Source organism: Moschus berezovskii, chromosome 4, assembly GCF_049115385.1.
Source record: "Moschus berezovskii isolate FMDL1 chromosome 4, NW_MosBer_1.0, whole genome shotgun sequence".
In the NCBI taxonomy this organism is placed as follows: Eukaryota; Metazoa; Chordata; class Mammalia; order Artiodactyla; family Moschidae; genus Moschus; species Moschus berezovskii.
Window position 1 is genome coordinate 98297762 of NC_142463.1, and position 20026 is coordinate 98317787.

The 20026-nt window shown below is 38.6% G+C and overlaps 1 non-coding gene across 1 annotated transcript; it reads left to right on the forward strand.

The window, feature by feature from the left end:
- The first annotated feature begins 19315 nt into the window (after positions 1-19315).
- LOC148778102 (U6 spliceosomal RNA) lies at positions 19316-19419 on the forward strand. The gene has a single exon (XR_016037346.1). It is a non-coding gene; the product is annotated as a U6 spliceosomal RNA (small nuclear RNA).
- Positions 19420-20026: the final 607 nt, after the last annotated feature.

Consider the following 20026-nt stretch of genomic DNA (forward strand, 5'->3'; position numbering starts at 1 on the left):
ATCCCTGGGTTGGGAAGATCCCCCGGAGGAGGGCACGACAACCCACTCCAGTATGCTTGCCTGGAGAATCCCGTGGACAGAGGAGCCTGGCAGGCTACAGTCCGTAGGACCACACAGAGTTGGTCACAACTGAAGCAACTTAGCACCCAGGCATTGACCTTTAAAGTCCAATAACATCCACTCCCTTGTAGCTCTGGACTATTGTACTTTTCCATCTCAGGGCCTTTGCAAATACTGTTCCCTCTACTTTGGTTTACCCCCCATCCTTCACTAGCTAAAATTCTTAAATATACTTTTTTGGTTTTGTTTTTGTATTTATGGCAGTTACTCATTTGTTGTCTGAAGCACCTTGCTGTACTGAAACTTAAGACCAAAGCAAAAATAATAACGGTGATCCTGAAATTTAATGTTTTGCATTAATTTTTAAATATCGAATTAACATTTTATTGATCTTGATAACAGAGTTTTTGACACCAGAGGCAAGTCCCTGACTCCTCTCTCCCTTGAGCAGCCCTGGGTATCTACTTGCCACTAAATTGCAAGCTTCACAGGGGCAGGGACCATGCCTGTTTTATTCACAACTGCATCCACTCTGTGCAGCAGAGTGATTGGCACAGAAAAAGCAACAAATGAAACTTGTTGAATAATTGACATGGGGTATTCAAATGGATCATCTTATTTCATTATCATAGTAACAATGTGTTTGGGTATTCTCTCTGGTTTACAGATGGAAAAAACAGATGCTTAAAGATGTTAAATAAACTGGCCAAGGTAGGTACACAGTTAATTAGCACTTAGCAAAGCTGGAATTGGAATCCAAGCCTCTGACATTAGATCCAGGATTTCCAACTTACCAGATTCTACCATAAGGTACAGTCAAACAAAGGCCATTAGACATTTATAGGGCTTTTGTAGGAAGATGTTCTGAATTGCATAGGAAGCTGGATTTGTTGATTTATCACTTCTCTTCAAATACTTAATATTCTTTGATTCTATGATGATCACCTCAAAATGCAGCTCATGGGCTTTGACAGTGAATAGCACTTGGTAACCTCAGCATATTCATCTGCAAAGTAGAAATAAAGATACAGATCTGATTGACTTGTTTTGAGCATTAAATAAGATGGTATGTCAGCTGCCTAATACAGTGTTTGTGATACAGGAGATATTGACTATTGTTACTTTTGATAATAATAAAAGCAAAAGACTTGGGTGAAAGAAGAACCCTGAAGTTTGAAAGTGAAACAACTTCTCCTTTTCCCTATTTCCATGGAAAGTGCCAGTTCTTTAGTTGGAAAAAGAGAATTAGACTCATTGTCACTTCTGTACTTCCCTTCCTGATGGGAGGCAGGTCACTGAATCCTGTTTTGAAGTTGAAAGAGTTAGGCTCTGAGAGTGACAGAAATGAAACCAGAAACAAGATGTCCTGGTTTTCACTTAACACTTCTGCCTCCTTACTTTTAAATGGAACTAAATTTTAGTAACCTCCAATCAAACCTTTCATGGCCTTTCTTTTCTAGTCAGCCAGGTGACCTGAGGGGATTGGGAAGAGACTCCATCTTACAGAGAAGGTCTCTCTGGTAAAAGCAGCATTATCTATAAAAACATCTCCACATGGAGAGGAGGGAGAAGAATAACGTTTTATCTCCTGACAGTAAAGTCAGAAAGAGGGTTTCACGGGAGAGGGTATGGTTTTAATAAGCCGAGGTTGCATGTGGGAGCCTCCTGGCTCCTCTCCTTCACCTTTTCTTATGCCAGAATCTTACTCTAAAAAGGCTGAACCAGGCCAGTGATAGAATTATATACAGTGCAATACTTGCTCCTGGGGTTAACTTCATAACCTCTAGAATGGTGTGGGTCTCATAGCAGACACCCAATAAACACATGCTGAGTGACTGATAAAACCTAAGTGTATAATGGAAAACTTTACACACATGCTCACAAATTTACAGGCCTCTGCTATGAGGCATCTGTCTTCAGATACTTTCTCCACTGAATCCCCTTTCTTGGTTTTTCTTTCACTTCTTGGTTCATTTGTTTGGTCCCCTCTCATCTTCACATACAAGCATATACCTACACCTCAAGATCAAAAAGATGTGGAGGTGTCAATTTTTATACTAAAAGCAAACTACAGACTGTGTAAGGGTTCTCTCCAAAATTCCCTAGTCTGCTGCTAGTTCAGTTTTTAGAAAAATGTTAGCAAGGCTTGACTGAATTTAGTCTATTACCTAGAAACTTAATATTCTGTATCCTTTTAGAAAGAGTTGGTGAGGCATACTAGCTATTCAGACATAAGTGAAGCACCCAGAGTATCAGATTATAAGACCAGAAGTTAAATAGAGGGGATAATGGGGAGAAAATATGAAATGACCAAGGATGTTGGCAGGATACACTGAGGGCAGAAATAGGCAGAAGCAACGGAGAGAGAAGTTAAGAAAGCTAGCTGCCATTGATAAAAACAATGTGACCTGATATAAAAGGCAAGAGACCCACCATGTATTGGGTTAGCCCAAAACTTCATGCAGTTTTTTCCATAAGATGTTATGGAGACATAACATCTTATGGTCAAGGCTATGGTTTTTCCAGTGGTCATGTATAGATGTGAGAGTTGGACTGTGAAGAAAGCTAATCGCCGAAGAATTGATGCTTTTGAACTGTGGTGCTGGAGAAGACTCTTGAGAGTCCCTTGGACTGCAAGGATATCCAACCAGTCCATTCTAAAGGAGATCGATACTGGGTATTCATTGGAAGGACTGATGCTAAAGCTGAAACTCCAATACTTTGGCCACCTCATGCGAATAGTTGACTCACTGGAAAAGACTCTGATGCTGGGAAGGATTGGGGGTGGGAGGAGAAGGAGATGACAGAGAATGAAATGGCTGGATGGTATCACCGACTCGATGGACATGAGTTTGAGTGAACTCTGGGAGTTGGTGATGGACAGGGAGGCCTGGCGTGCTGTGATTCATGGGATCGCAAAGAGGCGGGCACGATGGAGCGACTGAACTGAACTGAACTGAACATCTTATGGAAAAAGGCGAGCAGAAGTTTTGGCAAATCCAGTATTTTATGTCGCAGTGAATATATGTACCCAGTAGACATGGGGATGTGGTAGAGGGTATTTAAGATAACGTAACCCACTCCAGTGTTCTTGCCTGGAAAATCCCAGGGACAGTGGAGCCTGGTGGGCTGCCGTCTATGGGGTCGCACAGAGTTGGACACAACTGAAGTGACTTAGAAGCAGCAGCAGCAAAAGGATATGTACTAGCAGGGGGTAAACAGGAATGGGGAATCCTATGTGTGTAACATTGAGGAGTCCAGATAGGTAGGAACTTGGAGATCTGCCAATGGATAAGTAACTGCTCTTAGCCACGGACACTGGCATGTGATGTGCGGCTGGCTGATGAGGGTGGCATGCCTCAAACTCGGCAGAAAGTGCAGTGTATTTGATTATAAATATAGCTCTTTAGCAGTGTAAACTTTGCAGTTCATCCCATCAAGATGTCAAATCTATACTCAATCCATTGATTGTCAATCTGTTTGACTGCTTATCTTATTTTGTCCAACATGTTGCAAGTAGATACTTGAAAATAACTTAATCACTAGACTTGTCTTCTCTCCTGCTGTTTTTGGTACCCCAACCATCACCGCCATTTGAAGATTCCCAGGCTAACCCACTGAATGATGTACGTCCTAAACCAGCATAACTCTGCCTGCCATTAGTAGTAGAATCATGTAACTGATCAGTGACTGTCTAAACACATGAATAGGCCTGGTCAAAACCAGCAGAAGAACCACCCAGCCAAGCCAAGTCCAAATTGCCAGCACACAGAATTCCATGCTAAATTAATGATCATTGTTTTAAGCCACTAAGTTTGTGAGTGGTTTGTTATACATAAAAAATAACTGGTATCTAGGACTTTCCTGGTGGCTCAGTCTTTAAAGAAACTGCCTGCAATGCAGGAGAAGCTGGTTCAATCCCCGCATCAGAAAGATCCCCTGGGGAAGGAAATGGAAACCCACTCCAGTATTCTTGCTTAGGAAGTCCCTTGGCCAGAGGAGCCTGGCAAGCTATAGTCCATGAGGTGGCGAGAGTTGAACACGACTTAGCGACTAAACCACCACATGCAAGGGTATCAGATGGCTCATTAATACAACTACTTGGGAATAAGAATTCAGTAAACAGAAGACCTCAGCTTTGGGAACAAACCAAGAAGCCAGTAAAAAGAACTTGAATAAATAGGTGGACAGCATCTTAGAAGCAAGAGCAAATCTGTCAGATGTTGGGACCTCACAGTTGGGCTGGGCAGCCTTAAAAGGGAACATGTTTTAACATCATAATGTGTACTAAAATTTGCTAAGTGCCTCAGGGTCAGGTCAGGATTATTGCTAGGAACCTTGATTATAAAATTTCCAGTCCATCTGTTTTGTTCCTATTATACAGAGGAGTGTAGGATCTATTTCTAAGCTTTTCAGATGGCAAACTGCAGTTTGCTTTTCTTACTCTCTCACCTGACAACTTGTCTCCCATGTCACAAAGAAAATAGAAACAACCAAATGAGAACTCAGTGTTCTGCCACAAAAGGTACAGACTTAAGCAACTTCATCCAGATTTGATTTGACTCCACCTCCCCAACATGATGGAAGCAATGTCTTCTTCATGCCTAAGATTGCTCATCTCACCCATGCTCTATGTCCACCTAGAGGATTGCTATCACTTATCTCCTCATTTTTATATCTTCACTATCTTTCCTTTTACTCAGTTTTTCCATCAGAATGAAAATATTCCAATAATTTTCATTGAAAAAAACCTCCTTTGTCCCACTCTGTTCTTGTGACCATCCTATTTCTTTCTTCCCCTTTACTTTCAAACTTTGGGGCACAGTTATACATCCTTATTGCTCCTATGTCTTTCTCTCATTTAGCTTTTAAGTTGGTTTGATTTTTTTGCTTCTCCCCTCAACAGTCTGTGAAATTACTCTCATTCAAAGCTGGGTACTAAACTGCACCTGAAATATCCAATGACATTCACCTTGTTCTTCCTGAATACATGTGAAAGTTTATGATAATTTGTCAGATATCCTGGTTTCTCTTAGGATACCATCCTAGAAGTGATCTACAACCTCTTCAAGCTATAGGATGTCTGCTCAGTCAATTATTTGTTAGGAATTATCATCCTTGGTTTAAGAATTGAGAAGGACAGACTGTAAGACTACAGCTGGATTCTGGTTAATGAGGGATCTATATAATTGTTGTTCAGTCACTAAGTCATGTCTGACTCTTTGTGACCCTATGAACTGCAGCACAGCAGGCTTCTCTGACCATCACATCTCCCTGAGTTTCCTCAAATTCATGTCCATTGAGTCAGTGTTGCTATCCAACCATCTCATCCTCTGTCGCCCCTTCTCCTCTTGCCCTCAATTTTTCCCACCATCAGGGTCTTCTCTAATGAGTCAGCTCCTCACATCAGATAGCCAGAGTATAGCTTCAGCTTCTGCATCATTTCTTCCAATGAATATTCAGGGTTGATTTCTTTTAGGATTGATTGGGTTGATCTCCTTGTTGTCCAAGAGACTCTCAAGAGTATCTCCAGCAACAGTTTGAAAGCATCAATTTTTTGGCACTCAGTCTTTTTTGTGGTCCAACTCTCACATCCATACATGACTACTGGAAAAACAATAGCTTTGATAATCCATATAATATTGAAGCTCTTTACGTCTGAGAAGTCATAGCCAGAGGTCCCAGACTTTAAAGAACACCATATTAATACCATTAGTCCAAAAATAACCCATGGGCCTAAAGTTCAGATCAGTAGATATGGGAAAAGAAAGAGAAAGCTGCAGTCTAATTTTTGTGTCTTAGAGTTAACCACATCTGGAAAGGGTCATGCAATAGTTTTTTCCACTGGGATGTGGAACCTTGCAGGTGCAAATGCTTATACATGTCCAGTTTTACTTGCCACCTTGCTGGTGCCAGTCTGTTCTCCTGTTTTCACAAGTTCTTGCTACTTGTCTTCTGATTTATTCTAGAGAAAACTTACTTATAATCAAAACTAGCAGCAAGAGAGAAATGAAAACTGGAGGAGGGAGAGTCTTGTTTCTAGTTGCTGCATTTCATGAAAATGTGTATGTGGAGAAGGAATGGCTAATAAAGACTGCTAATAAAGTATATCCAGAAAAAAATATTCCTAAATATTAAAAGCAGTATTCACAAAAAAGGAAACAGGCAAGGTACTCTGAAAACTATTTAAACAGGGAAAATTTCAGAAATTATTACACAAATAGGTACAAGTGAACATGTAAGATAAATGAGTAAATGTAATGCACTGCTGTTACCTAATAAAAGAAAAAGTCTGTCCAACTGAATGACAAAGCAAAACTCATATTTATATTAAATACAAGGCATACACCTAAGATAAAGTTACTGGAAAAGATAATCAAAGACTATAAATATATACTAGTTAGAAACAAGAAAAAGATTAGACTTTCCTGGTGGCTCAGTGGTAGAGAATCTGTCTGCCAGTGCAGGAGGTACGGGTTTGATCCTCTATCCAGGAAGATCCCACGTGCTGTGGAACAACTAAGCCTATTATGCTACAGTTACTGAGTCTGTGCTCTAGAGCCCGGGAGCCAAAGCTGCTGAGCCCATGCATCACAACTACCAGAGCCTGTGCACCCTAGAGCCGATACTCTGCAACAAGGGAAGCCACCATGATGAAAAGCTCAGGACCGCTGCTAGAGAGTAGACGCCACTTGCTGCAACTAGAGAAAAGCCCATGCAGTGAAGACCCAACACAGCCAAAAATAAATAAAATTATACAAAGAAAAAGAAGATTAGGGTCTAATTTTAACATGATTAAATTCAAGTTAAAAAAAATTAGAATACAAAGAGTACTTCATAACATTAAATGTTCTATTAACTATAAAAATAAAACTGTTACAGTTACAATAAATAAAACGTCAATATCTCAAAGCAAAAACCATAGAACATAAAAAGAGGAAATGGGTAGAAACAAACTATGAAGAGACTAATTAAGTCATCTATTTAACTCTCCACTGTGACAGAGCAAATTAACCAAATATCATGCTACAAAGAAACCTTCAAAAATTTCCTAAGTAGATAATTGTGTGTTAGTCATTCAGTTGTGTCCAACTCTTTGAGACCCCATGGACTACAGCCTGCCAGACTCCTCAATTCATGGAATTCTCCAGGAAGGAATACTGGAATGGGTTGCATTCCCTTCTCCAAGAATGGTCTCCTGCATTAACAGATTACAATCGCTAAGCAAAATATAATAAAACTAGAAATTAACATCACATCAGAACACAAATACATCACCTGGAAATTAAAACTTACTTTAAAAATTCTTAAAAGATAAAACTTAAATGAAACTTACAAAGAATTAAAAAAACCCAGAAATTCTTAAAATGCTATATATAAGAACTATGGAAGAGCAAATAAAAGAAATAACTTATTAAAAATTCACAATCTTACCTATTTATTTGGGACTTCCCTAGTGGCTCAGATGGTAAAGAATCTGCCTGGAATGTGGGAGAAGCAGGTTTGATCCCTGGGTTGGGAAGATCCCCTGGAGAAAGGAATGGCTACCCACTTCAGTCTATATATTTTTTAATTTAATTTTTTTTTTTTGACACTAAAAGCATTTTGTATTGAGGTATAGCTGGTGACAATGTTGTGATAGTTTCAGGTGAACAGTGAAGGGACTTGCCTGGAGAATTCCATGGACAGAGGAGCCTGGCCAACTACAGTCCATGGGATCACAAAGAATTGGACAAATGATAAATAATATTAACAAATAATAATAAAATATTAAGAATTTGTCAAAAGAAAAAGTAAATATTGAGAAGCAGAAGAAAGGAATTATTAAAGGAAAGAAAAAACTTATGAATTAGATAGCAGATGATAGGTAGAAGAGATAAAAGAAAAATAAATCCAAAGCTGAGAGATGAGGGAAAAACACAGTGGGTACCACTGCCTAACAAACTGAAGAAAAATACACAGAGAAAACACCAAAATCACAAATTATTATGAGGAAATAATCACAGACTTAGAGGAAAATAAAATAGTGTATATTCCTTGCTTAGTGTTGTAAAGATAAATTTTAAACTTTAATTGAAATGGACATTTATCTAGCAAATATATAAGATCTAACTCTAGGAGAAATGGAAACTCTAAACAGTGCCCACAGAATAAACAGAAGTTGTCAGTGAACTACCCTGTCAAAAAGTACTGTAGATCCAGATGTTTTCATTAAGGAAATTCTGCCAAGTATTTATGGAGTTTTTAAGTGTTTTTGAGCATAGATAATATATGCATAGACACATGAAAATCACAATCACAGAAAACTAAGCAAGCTGATCACTTGGATCATAGCCTTGTCTAACTCAATGAAACTATGAGCCATGCCGTGTAGGGCCACCCGAGACAGACAGGTCATGGTGGAGAGTTCTGACAAAATGTGGTCCACTGGAGAAGGCAATGGCAAACTACTTCAGTATTCTTTCCTTGAGAACCCCATGAACAGTATGAAAAAGCCAAAAGAGAGGACACTGAAAGATGAACTCCCAAGATTTGTAGGTGCCCAATTTGCTGCTGGAGAAGAGTGGAGAAATAACTCCAGAAAGAATGAAGAGACAGAGCCAAAGCAAAACCAACACCCACTTGTGGATGTGACTGGTAGGAAGTAAAGTCTGATGCTGTAAAGAACAATAAAGCATAGGAACCTGGAATGTTAGGTCCATGAATCAAGGTAAATCGGAAGTGGTCAAATAGGAGATGGCCAGAGTGAAGATTGAAATTTTAGGAATCAATGAATTAAAACAGACTGTAATGGGTGAGTTTAATTCAGATGACCATTATATCTACTACTGTGGGCATAATCCCTTAGAAGAAATGGAGTAGCCATCATAGTCAACAAAAGAGTCTGAAATGCAGTACTTAAGTGCAGTCTCAAAAATGACAGAGTGATCTCTGTTCATTTCCAAGCAAATTATTCAATATCACAGTAATCCAAGTCTGTGCCCAACCACTAATGCTGAGGAAGCTGAAGTTGAATGCACCTATGAGGACCTACAAGACCTTCTAGAACTAACACCCCAAAAAGATGTCATTTTCATCACAGGGACTGGAATGCAAAAGTAAGAAGTCAGGAGATACCTGGAGTAACAGGCAAGTTTGGCCTGGGAGTACAAAAGGAAGCAGGGCAAAGGTTAACAGTTTTGCCACTGATCATAGCAAACACCTCTTCCAACAACACAATAGATGACTCTACACATGGACATCACCAGATAGTCAACCAAAATCAAATTTATTATATTCTTTGCAGCTGAAGACAGAGAAACTCTATACAGTCAGCAAAAACAAGGCTGGGAGTTGACTGTGGCTCAGATATGAACATATTATTGCAAATTCTGACTTAAATTGAAGAAGCTAGGGAAAACCACTAGACCATTCAGATATGATCTAAATGAAATCCTTATGATTATACACTGGAAGTGACAAATAGATTCAAGGGATTATATCTGATAGAGTGCCTGAAGAACTATGGATGGAGGTTCATGACATTATACAGGAGTCAATGATCAAAACCATCCCCAAGAAAAATGCAAAAAGGAAAAATGGTTGTCTGAGGAGGCCCTACAAATAGCTGAAAAATGAAGACAAGCAAGGCAAAGGAGACTGGGAAAGTTATATCCATCTGAATGGAGAGTTCCAAAAACTAGCAAGGAGAGATAAGAAACCCTTACTCAGTGATCAAATGCAATGAAATAGAGGAAAACAACACAGTGGGAAAGACTAGCTGCTACTGCTGCTAAGTTGCTTCAGTCGTGTCCAACTCTGTGCGACCCCATAGATGGCAGCCCACCAGGCTCCCCTGTCCCTGGGATTCTCCAGGCTAGAAAACTGAAGTGGGTTGTCATTTCATTCTCCAATGCATAAAAGTGAAAAGTGAAAGTGAAGTCACTCAGTCGTGTCCAACTCTTCACGACCCCACTGACTGCAGCCTACCAGGCTCCTCCGTCCATGGGATTTTCCAGGCAAGAGTACTGGAGTGGGTTGCCATTGCCTTCTCTGGGGAAAACCTAGATATATCCTCAAGAAAATAAACGATCCCAAGGAAACATTTCATGCAAAGATGGTCACAATAAAGGACAGAAATGGTAGGGGCCCTAACAGAAGCAGAGGATATTAAGAAGAGGTGACAAGAATACACAGAAGAACTATATAAAAAACATCTTAATGACCCAGTTAACCACATTGTGTGGTCACTTAACTAGAGCCAGACATCCTGGAATGTGAGCTCAAGTGGGTCTTAGGAAGCATCACTACGAACAAAGCTGGTGGAGGTAATGTGATGCCAGCTGAGCTATTTCAAATCCTAAAAAATGATGCTGTGAAAGTGCTGCACTCAATATGCCAGCAAATTTGGAAAATTCAACAGTAGCCAAAGGACCAGAAAAGGTCAGTTTTCATTCCAATCCCAGAGAAAGGCAATGCCAAATAATGTTTGAACTACTTCACAGTTGCACTCATCTCATATGCTAGCAGGGTAATGATAAAAATTCTCCAGCCAGGCTTCAACAATACGTGAATCGAGAACTTCCAGGTGTTCAAGCTGGATTTGGAAAAGGCAGAGGAACCAGAGATCAAATTGCCAACATCAGTTGGATCATACAAAAAACAAGAGAGTTCCATAAAAATATCTACTTCTGCATTATTGATTACACCAAAGCCTTTGACTGTGTGGCTCACAACAAACTGTGGAAAATTCTTAATGAGATTATAATACCAGACCACCTTACCTGCCTTCTGAGAAATATGTATGCAGGTCAAGATGCACCAGTTAGAAATGAACATGGAACAAAAGACTGGTTTCAAATTGGGAAAGGAGTACATCAAGGCTGTATACTGTCTCCCTGCTTATTTAACTTATATTCAGAGTACATAGTGTGAAATATTGAGTTGGATGAAGCACAAACTAGAATCAAGATTGCCGGGAGAAATATCAGTAACATCTGATCAGAGGACACCATTCTTATGGCAGAAAGTAAAGAAGAACTAAAGAGCCTCTTTATGGAACTGAAAGAGGAGAGTGAAAAGCTGGCTTAAAACTCAGCATTCAAAAAACTAAGATCATGGCATCCAGACTCATCATTTCATGGCAAATAGATGGGGAAACAATATAAACAGTGACAGATTTTATTTTCTTGGGCTCCAAAATCACTGCAGATGGTGACTACAGCCATGACTTTAAAAATTGCTTGCTCCTTGGAAGAAAAACTATGACAAACCTTGATGGCATATTAAAAAGCAGAAACATTGCTTTGCCAACAAAGGTCTGTCTAGTCAAAGCTATGGTTTTTCCAGTAGTCACGTATGGATGTGAGAGTTGGGCTATAAAGAAAGCTGAGTGCCGAAGAATTAATGGTTTTGAACTGTGGTGTTAGAGAAGACTCTTGAGGGTCCCTTGGACTGCAAGGAGATCAAACCAGTCAATACTAAAGGAAATCAGTCCTGAATATTCATTGGGAGGGCTTGTGCTGAAGCTGAAGCTCCAATACTTTGCCACCTGATGCGAAGAACTGACTCAATAGAAAAGACCCTGGTGCTGGGAAAGATTGAAGGCAGGAGGAGAAGGGGATGACAGAGGATGAGATGGTTGGATGGTATCACCGACTTGATGAACATGAGTTTGAGCAAGCTCCAGGAGTTGCTGATCAACAGGGAAGCCTGGCATGCTGCAGTCATGGGTTCACAAAGAGTCAGACATGACTGAGCAACTGAAATAAATATGTGCATTTTATTGCTTTGGTATTGAACCATGTAAAAGATTGCCTTAGAAAAGGAAATTATAGACCTAACTAATATATTAATATCAGTGCAAGAATCCTAAATAGCATACTAAATATAATTCAAGTGTTAAAGGACTAATAGATGAACTTTATTCAAGAAATGTATGGAACATTCCACTAGAGTAAATCTAATATAATTAACATGCCTGAAGTTCATGACATTGTACAGGATACAGGGATCAAGAATATCCCCATGGAAAAGAAATGCAAATGTGCAAAATGGCTATCTGGGGAGGCCTTACAAATAGCTGTGAAAAGAAGAAAAGCGAAAAGCAAAGGAGAAAGGAAAGATATAAGCATCTGAATGCAGAGTTCCAAAGAATACCAAGGAGAGATAAGAAAGCCTTCCTCAGTGATCAATGCAAAGAAATAGAGGAAAACAACAGAATAGGAAAGACTAGAGATCTCTTCAAGAAAATTAGAGAACATTTCATGCAAAGATGAGCTCGATAAAGGATAGAAATTGTATGGACCTAACAGAAACAGAAGATATTAAGAGGAGGTGGCAAGACTACACAGAAGAACTGTACAAAAAAGATCTTCACGACCAAGATAATCACGATGCTGTGATCACTCACCTAGAGCCAGACATCTTGGAATGTGAAGTCAAGTGGGCCTTAGAAAGCATCACTACGGACAAAGCTAGTGGAGGTGATGGAATTCCAGTTGAGCTATTTCAAATCCTGAAAGATGATGCTGTGAAAGTGCTGCACTCAATATGCCAGCAAATTTGGAATACTCAGCAGTGGCCACAGGATTGGAAAAGGTCAGTTTTCATTCCAATCCCCCTAAAAAAGGAAATGCCAAAGAATGCTCAAACTATCGCACAGTTGTATTCATCTCACATGCTAGTAAAGTCATGCTCAAGATTCTCCAAGCCAGGCTTTAGCAATACATGAACCGTGAATTTCCAGATGTTCAAGCTGGTCTTAGAAAAGGCAGAGGAATCAGAGATCATATTGCCAACATTCGCTGGATCATGGAAAAAGCAGGAGAGTTCCAGAAAAACATCTATTTTTGCTTCATTGACTATGCCAAAGCCTTTGACGGTGTGGATCGCAATAAACTGTGGAAAATTCTGAAAGAGATGGGAAGACCAGACCACCTGACCTGCTTCTTGAGAAACCTGTATGCAGGTCAGGAAGCAACAGTTAGAACTGGACATGGAACAACAGACTGGTTCCAAATAGGAAAAGGAGTACATCAAGGCTGTATATTGTCACCCTGCTTATTTAACTTATATGCAGAGTACATCATGAGGAACTCTGGGCTGGAAGAAGCACAAGCTGGAATCAAGATTGCTGGGAGAAATATCAATAACCTCAGATATGCAGATGACACCACCCTTATGGCAGAAAGTGAAGAGGAACTCAAAGGCCTCTTAATGAAAGTGAAAGAGGAGAGTGAAAAAGTTGGCTTGAAGCTTAACATTCAGAAAACTAAGATCATGGCATCTGGTCCCATCACTTCATGGGAAATAGATGGGGAAACAGTGGAAAAAGTGTCAGACTTTATTTTGGGGGATCCAAAATCACAGCTGGAGTTGGTGATGGACAGGGAGGCCTGGCGTGCTGTGATTCATGGGGTCGCGGAGAGTCAGACACGACTGAGCGACTGAACTGAACTGAAAATCACAGCAGATGGTGATTGCAGCCATGAGATTAAAAGACGCTTACTCCTTGGAAGGAAAGTTATGACCAACCTAGATAGCATATTAAAAAGCAGAGACATTACTTTGCCAACAAAGGTCCGTCTAGTCAAGGCTATAGTTTTTCCAGCAATCATGTATGGATGTGAGAGTTGGACTGTGAAGAAAGCTGATCACCGAAGAATTGATGCTTTTGAACTGTGGTGCTGGAGAAGACTCTTGAGAGTCCCTTGGACTGCAAGGAGATCCAACCAGTCCATTCTAAAGGAGATCAGTCCTGGGTGTTCATTAGAAGGACTGATGCTAAAGCTGAAACTCTAATACTTTGGCCACCTGATGCGTAGAGTTGACTCACTGGAAAAGACTCAGATGCTGGGAGGGATTGGGGGCTGGAGGAGAAGGGGACCTCAGAGAATGAGATGGCTGGATGGCATCACCAACTCGATGGACATGAGTTTGAGTGAACTCCAGGAGTTGGTGATGGACAGGAAGGCCTGGTGTGCTGTGATTCATGGGGTCGCAAATAGGCGGACACGACTGAGCGACTGAACTGAATTGAACTGAACTGAATGGACAAAAAAAAACCACTTAATGTTAACGCTTCTCCAGTGTTTCTATATACCAGGCATTATTCCAAGCACTCAACATATATTTACTAGCCATTTTTTATACATTCTATGAAGTAAGAATCATTATTCTCTTCATTTGGTAGATAAAGAAACTGATACTGAGAGGCTTTGGGAAACTTCACCAGAATTACACTTATTGACGAAAGTATTTTCTGGAACATGATTAGTAACTGACTTCAGACTCCATCTTCCAAAAGGTTAGAATGTACTGCCTCTCTTTCATCTTTATCAAAGATGCTAAAATAACACTTGGCACAATTTAACATCTATTCCTGATTTTTTAAATTTACTCATAAAATATTCAGTTCAGTTCAGTCGCTTAGTTGTGTCGGACCCTTTGCGACCCCATGGACTGCAGCATGCCAGGCCTCCCTGTCCATCACCAACTCCCAGAGTTTACTCAAACTCATGTCCATTGAGTCAGTGATGCCATCCAACCATCTCAACTTCTGTCATCCCCTTCTCTCCCACCTTCAATCCTTCCCAGCATCTGGGTCTTTTCAAATGAGTCAGTTCTTCACATCAGGTGGCCAAAGTATTGCAGTTTCAGCTTCAACATCAGTCCTTCCAATGAATATTCAGGACTGATTTCCTTTAGAATGGACTGGTTGGATCTCCTTGCTGTCCAAGGGACTCTCAAGAGTCTTCTCCAACACCACAGTTCAAAAGCAGCAATTTTTCAGCACTCAGCTTTCTTTATAGTCCAGCTCTCACATTCATACCTGACTACTGGAAAAACCATAGCTTTGACTAGATGGACATTTGTTGGCAAAGTAATGTCTCTGCTCTTTAATTTGCTGTCTAGGTTGGTCATAACTTTTCTTCCAAGGAGCAAGCCTCTTTTAATTTCATGGCTGCAGTCACCATCTGCAGTGATTTTGGAGCCTCCCAAAATAAAGTCTGTAACTGTTTCCATTGTTTCCCCATCTATTTGCCATGAAGTGATAGGACCTGATGCCATGATCTTAATGTTTTTTTTTAACTGCGATCCTAGTTTTCTTTCTGAATGTTGATTTTTAAGCCAACTTTTTACTCTCTTTCACTTTCAGTATTGGGTTGGCCAAAAAAGTTTGTTTTTGATTTTTCTGTTTATCCAACCCAATAGAAAGAGATAAATATTTCCTTAATATGAGAAAATATATATCTCTGTTCAAAAAATGGGTTACTCATAATGGAGAAATCATTAGAAGCATTCCAACCAAAGTCAAGAAAAGGTGAAAAAATATTCCTTTGATGCTATTGTAAATGAAATTGTTTTCTTTCTTTTTCAAATATTTCCTTGTTTATATTTAATAGAAATGCAACTAACTTTTGGATGTTGATTTTGTATTCTACAGCTCTATGAATTAGTTTATTAGTTCTAACAGTATTTTGATATTCTGATAAATCTTTAGGTTTTTCTACATATAAGACCATATCATCAGCAAACATAATTTTACTTCTTTTTCTAATCTGAATCCCTTTTATTTATTTTTCTGGTCAAGTGCTGCCTGAGCACTTTCAGTACTGTTATGAATAGAAATGGCAAGAGTGGGCATCCTTGTTTTGTTCCTGCCTTAGAAACATGCTTTAAACCTCCCACCATTGAGTATGATGTTAGTTGTGGGTTTGTCATATTGGCCTTGATTATTCCATCTGTACATAGTGTTTTGAGCCTTTTTTTCATGAAATGGTACTGAATTTTCTAACTATTTTTTTTTCATCTATTGAAGTTGCCATTCTTATCTTTTATTTTATTGCACTGGTGTATCACATTGATTGATTTACATATAGTGAAACATTCTTGCATTCCAGGGATAAATCTTACTTGATCATAATGTATGAATCTATTAATATGCTATTGAATTAATATGTTATTACTTCTGTTGAGGTTTTTTTTTTTTGTATCTATGTTCATCCATAACATTGATTAGTAGTTTTCTTTCCTTGTAGTATCTTTGGTATGATGGTAGTGCTGGCCTCATAAAATAGGTTGGGAAGTGTTCCCTCTTCTTCAGTTTTTCTGAAGAATTTGAGCGAAATTGGCATTAAGTCTTTTTTTAAATATTTGGTAGAATTCACCAGTGAAGCCGTTTGGTCCTGGCAATTTCTGTGTTGGGATGTTTTTCATTACTGATTCAATCTCCTCATTGATTATTGGTCCATTCAGATTTTGTTCCTTCAGTATTCAGTCTTAGTAGGTTGTACGTTTCTAGGAATTTATTTTCCTAGGTTATACAATTTGTTGTCATATAATTGTGCATACTTGCTTTCTCTTTCATTTCTGATTTTATTAATTTGAATCTTTTTCTCCTTTTTCTTAGTATGGTGATAGTTTATGACTAACATGACTATTGCTAAGGCATGTCCAACTCTTGTGACCCCGTTGACTGTAGCCTGCCAGGCTGCTCTGTCCATGGTATGTCCCAGGCAAGAATACTGGAGTGTGTTGCTATTTCCTTTGCCAATTTCTTAGTATAGTTAAAGGTTTGTTAAATTTGTCTTCTTGAAACACCAACTCTTCATTGATTTTTTTCCTATTGTTTCCTAGTGTCAGTTTTGTTTATTTCCACTCTAGTTTTTATTGTTTCCTTCTTTCTGCTAACTCTGGGCCTAATTTTTTTCTCATTCCTTGAGGTATAATGTTAGGCTGTTTATTTGAAATATTTCTTTTTTGTTAATGTAGGTGCTTATCAAGATAAACTTCCCTTGTAATACTCCTTTTGTGACAAGTACTTTGGCCACCTGATGCGAAGAGCCAACTCATTAGAAAAGACCCTGATGCTGAGAAAGATTCAGGGCAGGAGGAGAAGGGGATGACAGAGGATGAGATGGTTGGATGGCAATACCAACTCAATGGACATGAGTTTGAGCAAGCTTCGGGAGATGGGAAAGGACAGGGAAGCCTGGTGTGCTGCCGTCCATAGGGTTGCAAAGAGTTGGACACGACTGAGCAACTGAACAACAACAAAATACTTGTACCCTGCAAACTACAAAACATGGATGAAAGAACTGAAGAAGAAACAAATGAAAGGAAAGTTATCCTGTGTTCATAGATTAGAATAATTAATATTGTTAAAATGTCCATACTACCCAGAACAACCTATAAGTTTAATGCTATACGCATCAACATTGGAACTTTCCAATGGCTCATCCAGTAAGGAATTTGCCTGCAAGGCAGGAGACAAAAGAGATGCAGGTTAGATCCCTGGATCAGGAAGATTTCCTGAAGGAGGGCATGGTACCCCATGCCAGTATTCTTCCCTGAGAATCCTATGGACTGTGGAGCCTGTTGGGCTACAGTCCAAAGGGTTGCAAAGGATTGGACATGACTATGCATACATGCACCACCAAAATTCCAATGGCATGTTTTTACAGAAATAGAAAAAAAAATCCTAAATTCACCTGAATCACAGAAGACAGAATAGTCAAGGTGGTCACTAGGAAGAAAAACAAAGCTGGCAGCATCACATTTCTTGATTTAAAAATATTTGGCAAATCTACAATAATTAAATTCATAGTATACTGGCAGAAAAACAGACATATAGACTAATGGAACACGATACAGAGCCCAGAAATAAATTCATGCATGTACGGTTACTAATTTTATATGGGGTGCTGAAAACACACAATGGGGAAATGTCTCTACAATTCTCTACAACTGGTATTGGGAGAAACTGGATATCAACATACAACAGAATCAAATTGGACCCCTACTGTAAACCATACACAAAAATTAATGCAAAATGGTTTAAAGACCTCAACATAAAACCTGTAACTGTAAAACTCCTCGAAGAAAGCATAATGGAAAAGCTATTTGACATTGGTCTTAGAAACGATTTCCTGGATATGACACCAAAAGCACAGGAAACAAAAGCTAAAATAAACAAGTGGGATTACGTTAAACTGAAAAGGGTCCACACAGCAAAGGAAACAATCAATAGAGTAGAAAGCCAAGCCATAGAATGGGATAAACTATTTATAAAACATGTTTGATAAAGGGTTAATTTTCAGAATATATAAGGAACTCCTACAAATCAGTAGCTGTAGAAACATAACTCAGTGTTTTAAATGGGCAAAAGACTTGAATGGATACCTGCCAATGAAGACATGCAAGTGGCCAACAGATATTGGAAAAGATACTCAATGTCATTAATTATCAGGGAATTACAAATCAAAGCTACAATGAGATATCACCTCACATCTTTTAGAATGGCAAATAAAGGGTAAGAATTGACAATATTACAGAGAAATAGGAACCCTTGTACATTATTGGTGGAGGAATGGAAAAGAGTATGGCGGTTCTTTAAACATCAAAACTAGAATTATCATATTATCCAGCAATCCCACTTCTGGGTATGTATCCAAAAGAATGAAATCAGGATATCAAAGAGATATTTCCACTTGTATGTTCTTTGTAGCACTATTCATGGTAGTCCGTGTATGAAAAAAGATCTGAGTGTTCATCAGTAGATGAATTAATATTAAAAATGTGGTATGTACATAGGATAGAGTATTAGTCTTTAAAAGAAGGAAACCCTGCAATGGGCAACAAATGTGAATGAACATTCAGGACATTTGCTAAGAGAAATATGCTAGTTACAGAAGGACAAATAATGCATGATTCCACTTATATAATGTATCTAAACTGATCAAAATCATAGTAGCAGAGAATACAATAACAATTGTCATGAGCTAGCAGGTGGGAGATATGAGGAGTTGTTATTCAGTGGGTATAATGTTTCAGTTATATTTTATTAATAAGTTATAGAGATCTGCTGTATGACTATAGTTAACAACATGGTATTGTGAACTTCAAAATTTAGGATAGATCTCATGTTAAAATTTTTTTATCACAAAAACAAAGGGACACCAGGGAAATCTGGGAGGTGTTGAATATGTGTTTTACCTTAAGTGTGGTGATGGTATCATGGGAGTATGCATATGCACAAACTCTTTAAATTATACACATTAAATATGTGTGTGTGTATACTGAGTCACTTCAGTCATATCCAACTCTTTGTAACCATATGGACTGTAGCCCAACAGGCTCCTCTGTCTATGAGATTCTCCAGGGAAGAATACTGGAGTGGGTTACCATGTCCTCCTCCAGGGGATCTTAAATATATGTAGTTCTTTGTAATCAATTATACCTCAATAAATCTGCCTTTAAAAAGAAGAGAGAAGTATTCATTTCAGCAGCACATTACTAAAGTTTGAACAGTACAGAGGTTAGCTATGGCTCCTATGCAAGGATGTCATGCAGATTCGTGAAGTGTTCATTTTTAAAACAAAACAAAGAACAGAGGAGGATGTCCATTATCATCACCATTATTTAACATTGTTTAGAGATAGTAGAAAACTCAATGAGACAATAGAAAGAAACTTGAAATGTAAAAATTAGAAAGGAGGAAAAATAGTAAAATCCAAGATAATACATTTTTAAAAACTATAAACAATAAGATAAATTCAGGAAAGTGGTAGAGACCCTCTGGACTGATAAGTATCCAGTCACATGAGTGACCAGACAGGAGACAAGCAGAACTGGCCAGCTCAGAGATGTGACTAAATATGTATTGCTTGAAGCCAGTAAATATTTGAATGGTTTGTTACGCATCAGTAGGAAACTGACATAATACATATGACAAATATGGCATACTAAATCAGTAAAGAAAATATTCACTCTTTAATGAACTTGTTTGGAGGACTAGAGAGTCATCTAGAAATAAATTATATTAGATACATATGTTTTATTTTAACAGGGTTAATTTTGAATGAAGAATATATTGAAATTAGAAATAAACCATTAAGAACTTTAAAAAATTATGGAAATTTTTAATAGCAGTGGCAATATAAAGAAAAGCATTCTAATTGCATAATAAACACAGAAATCATAA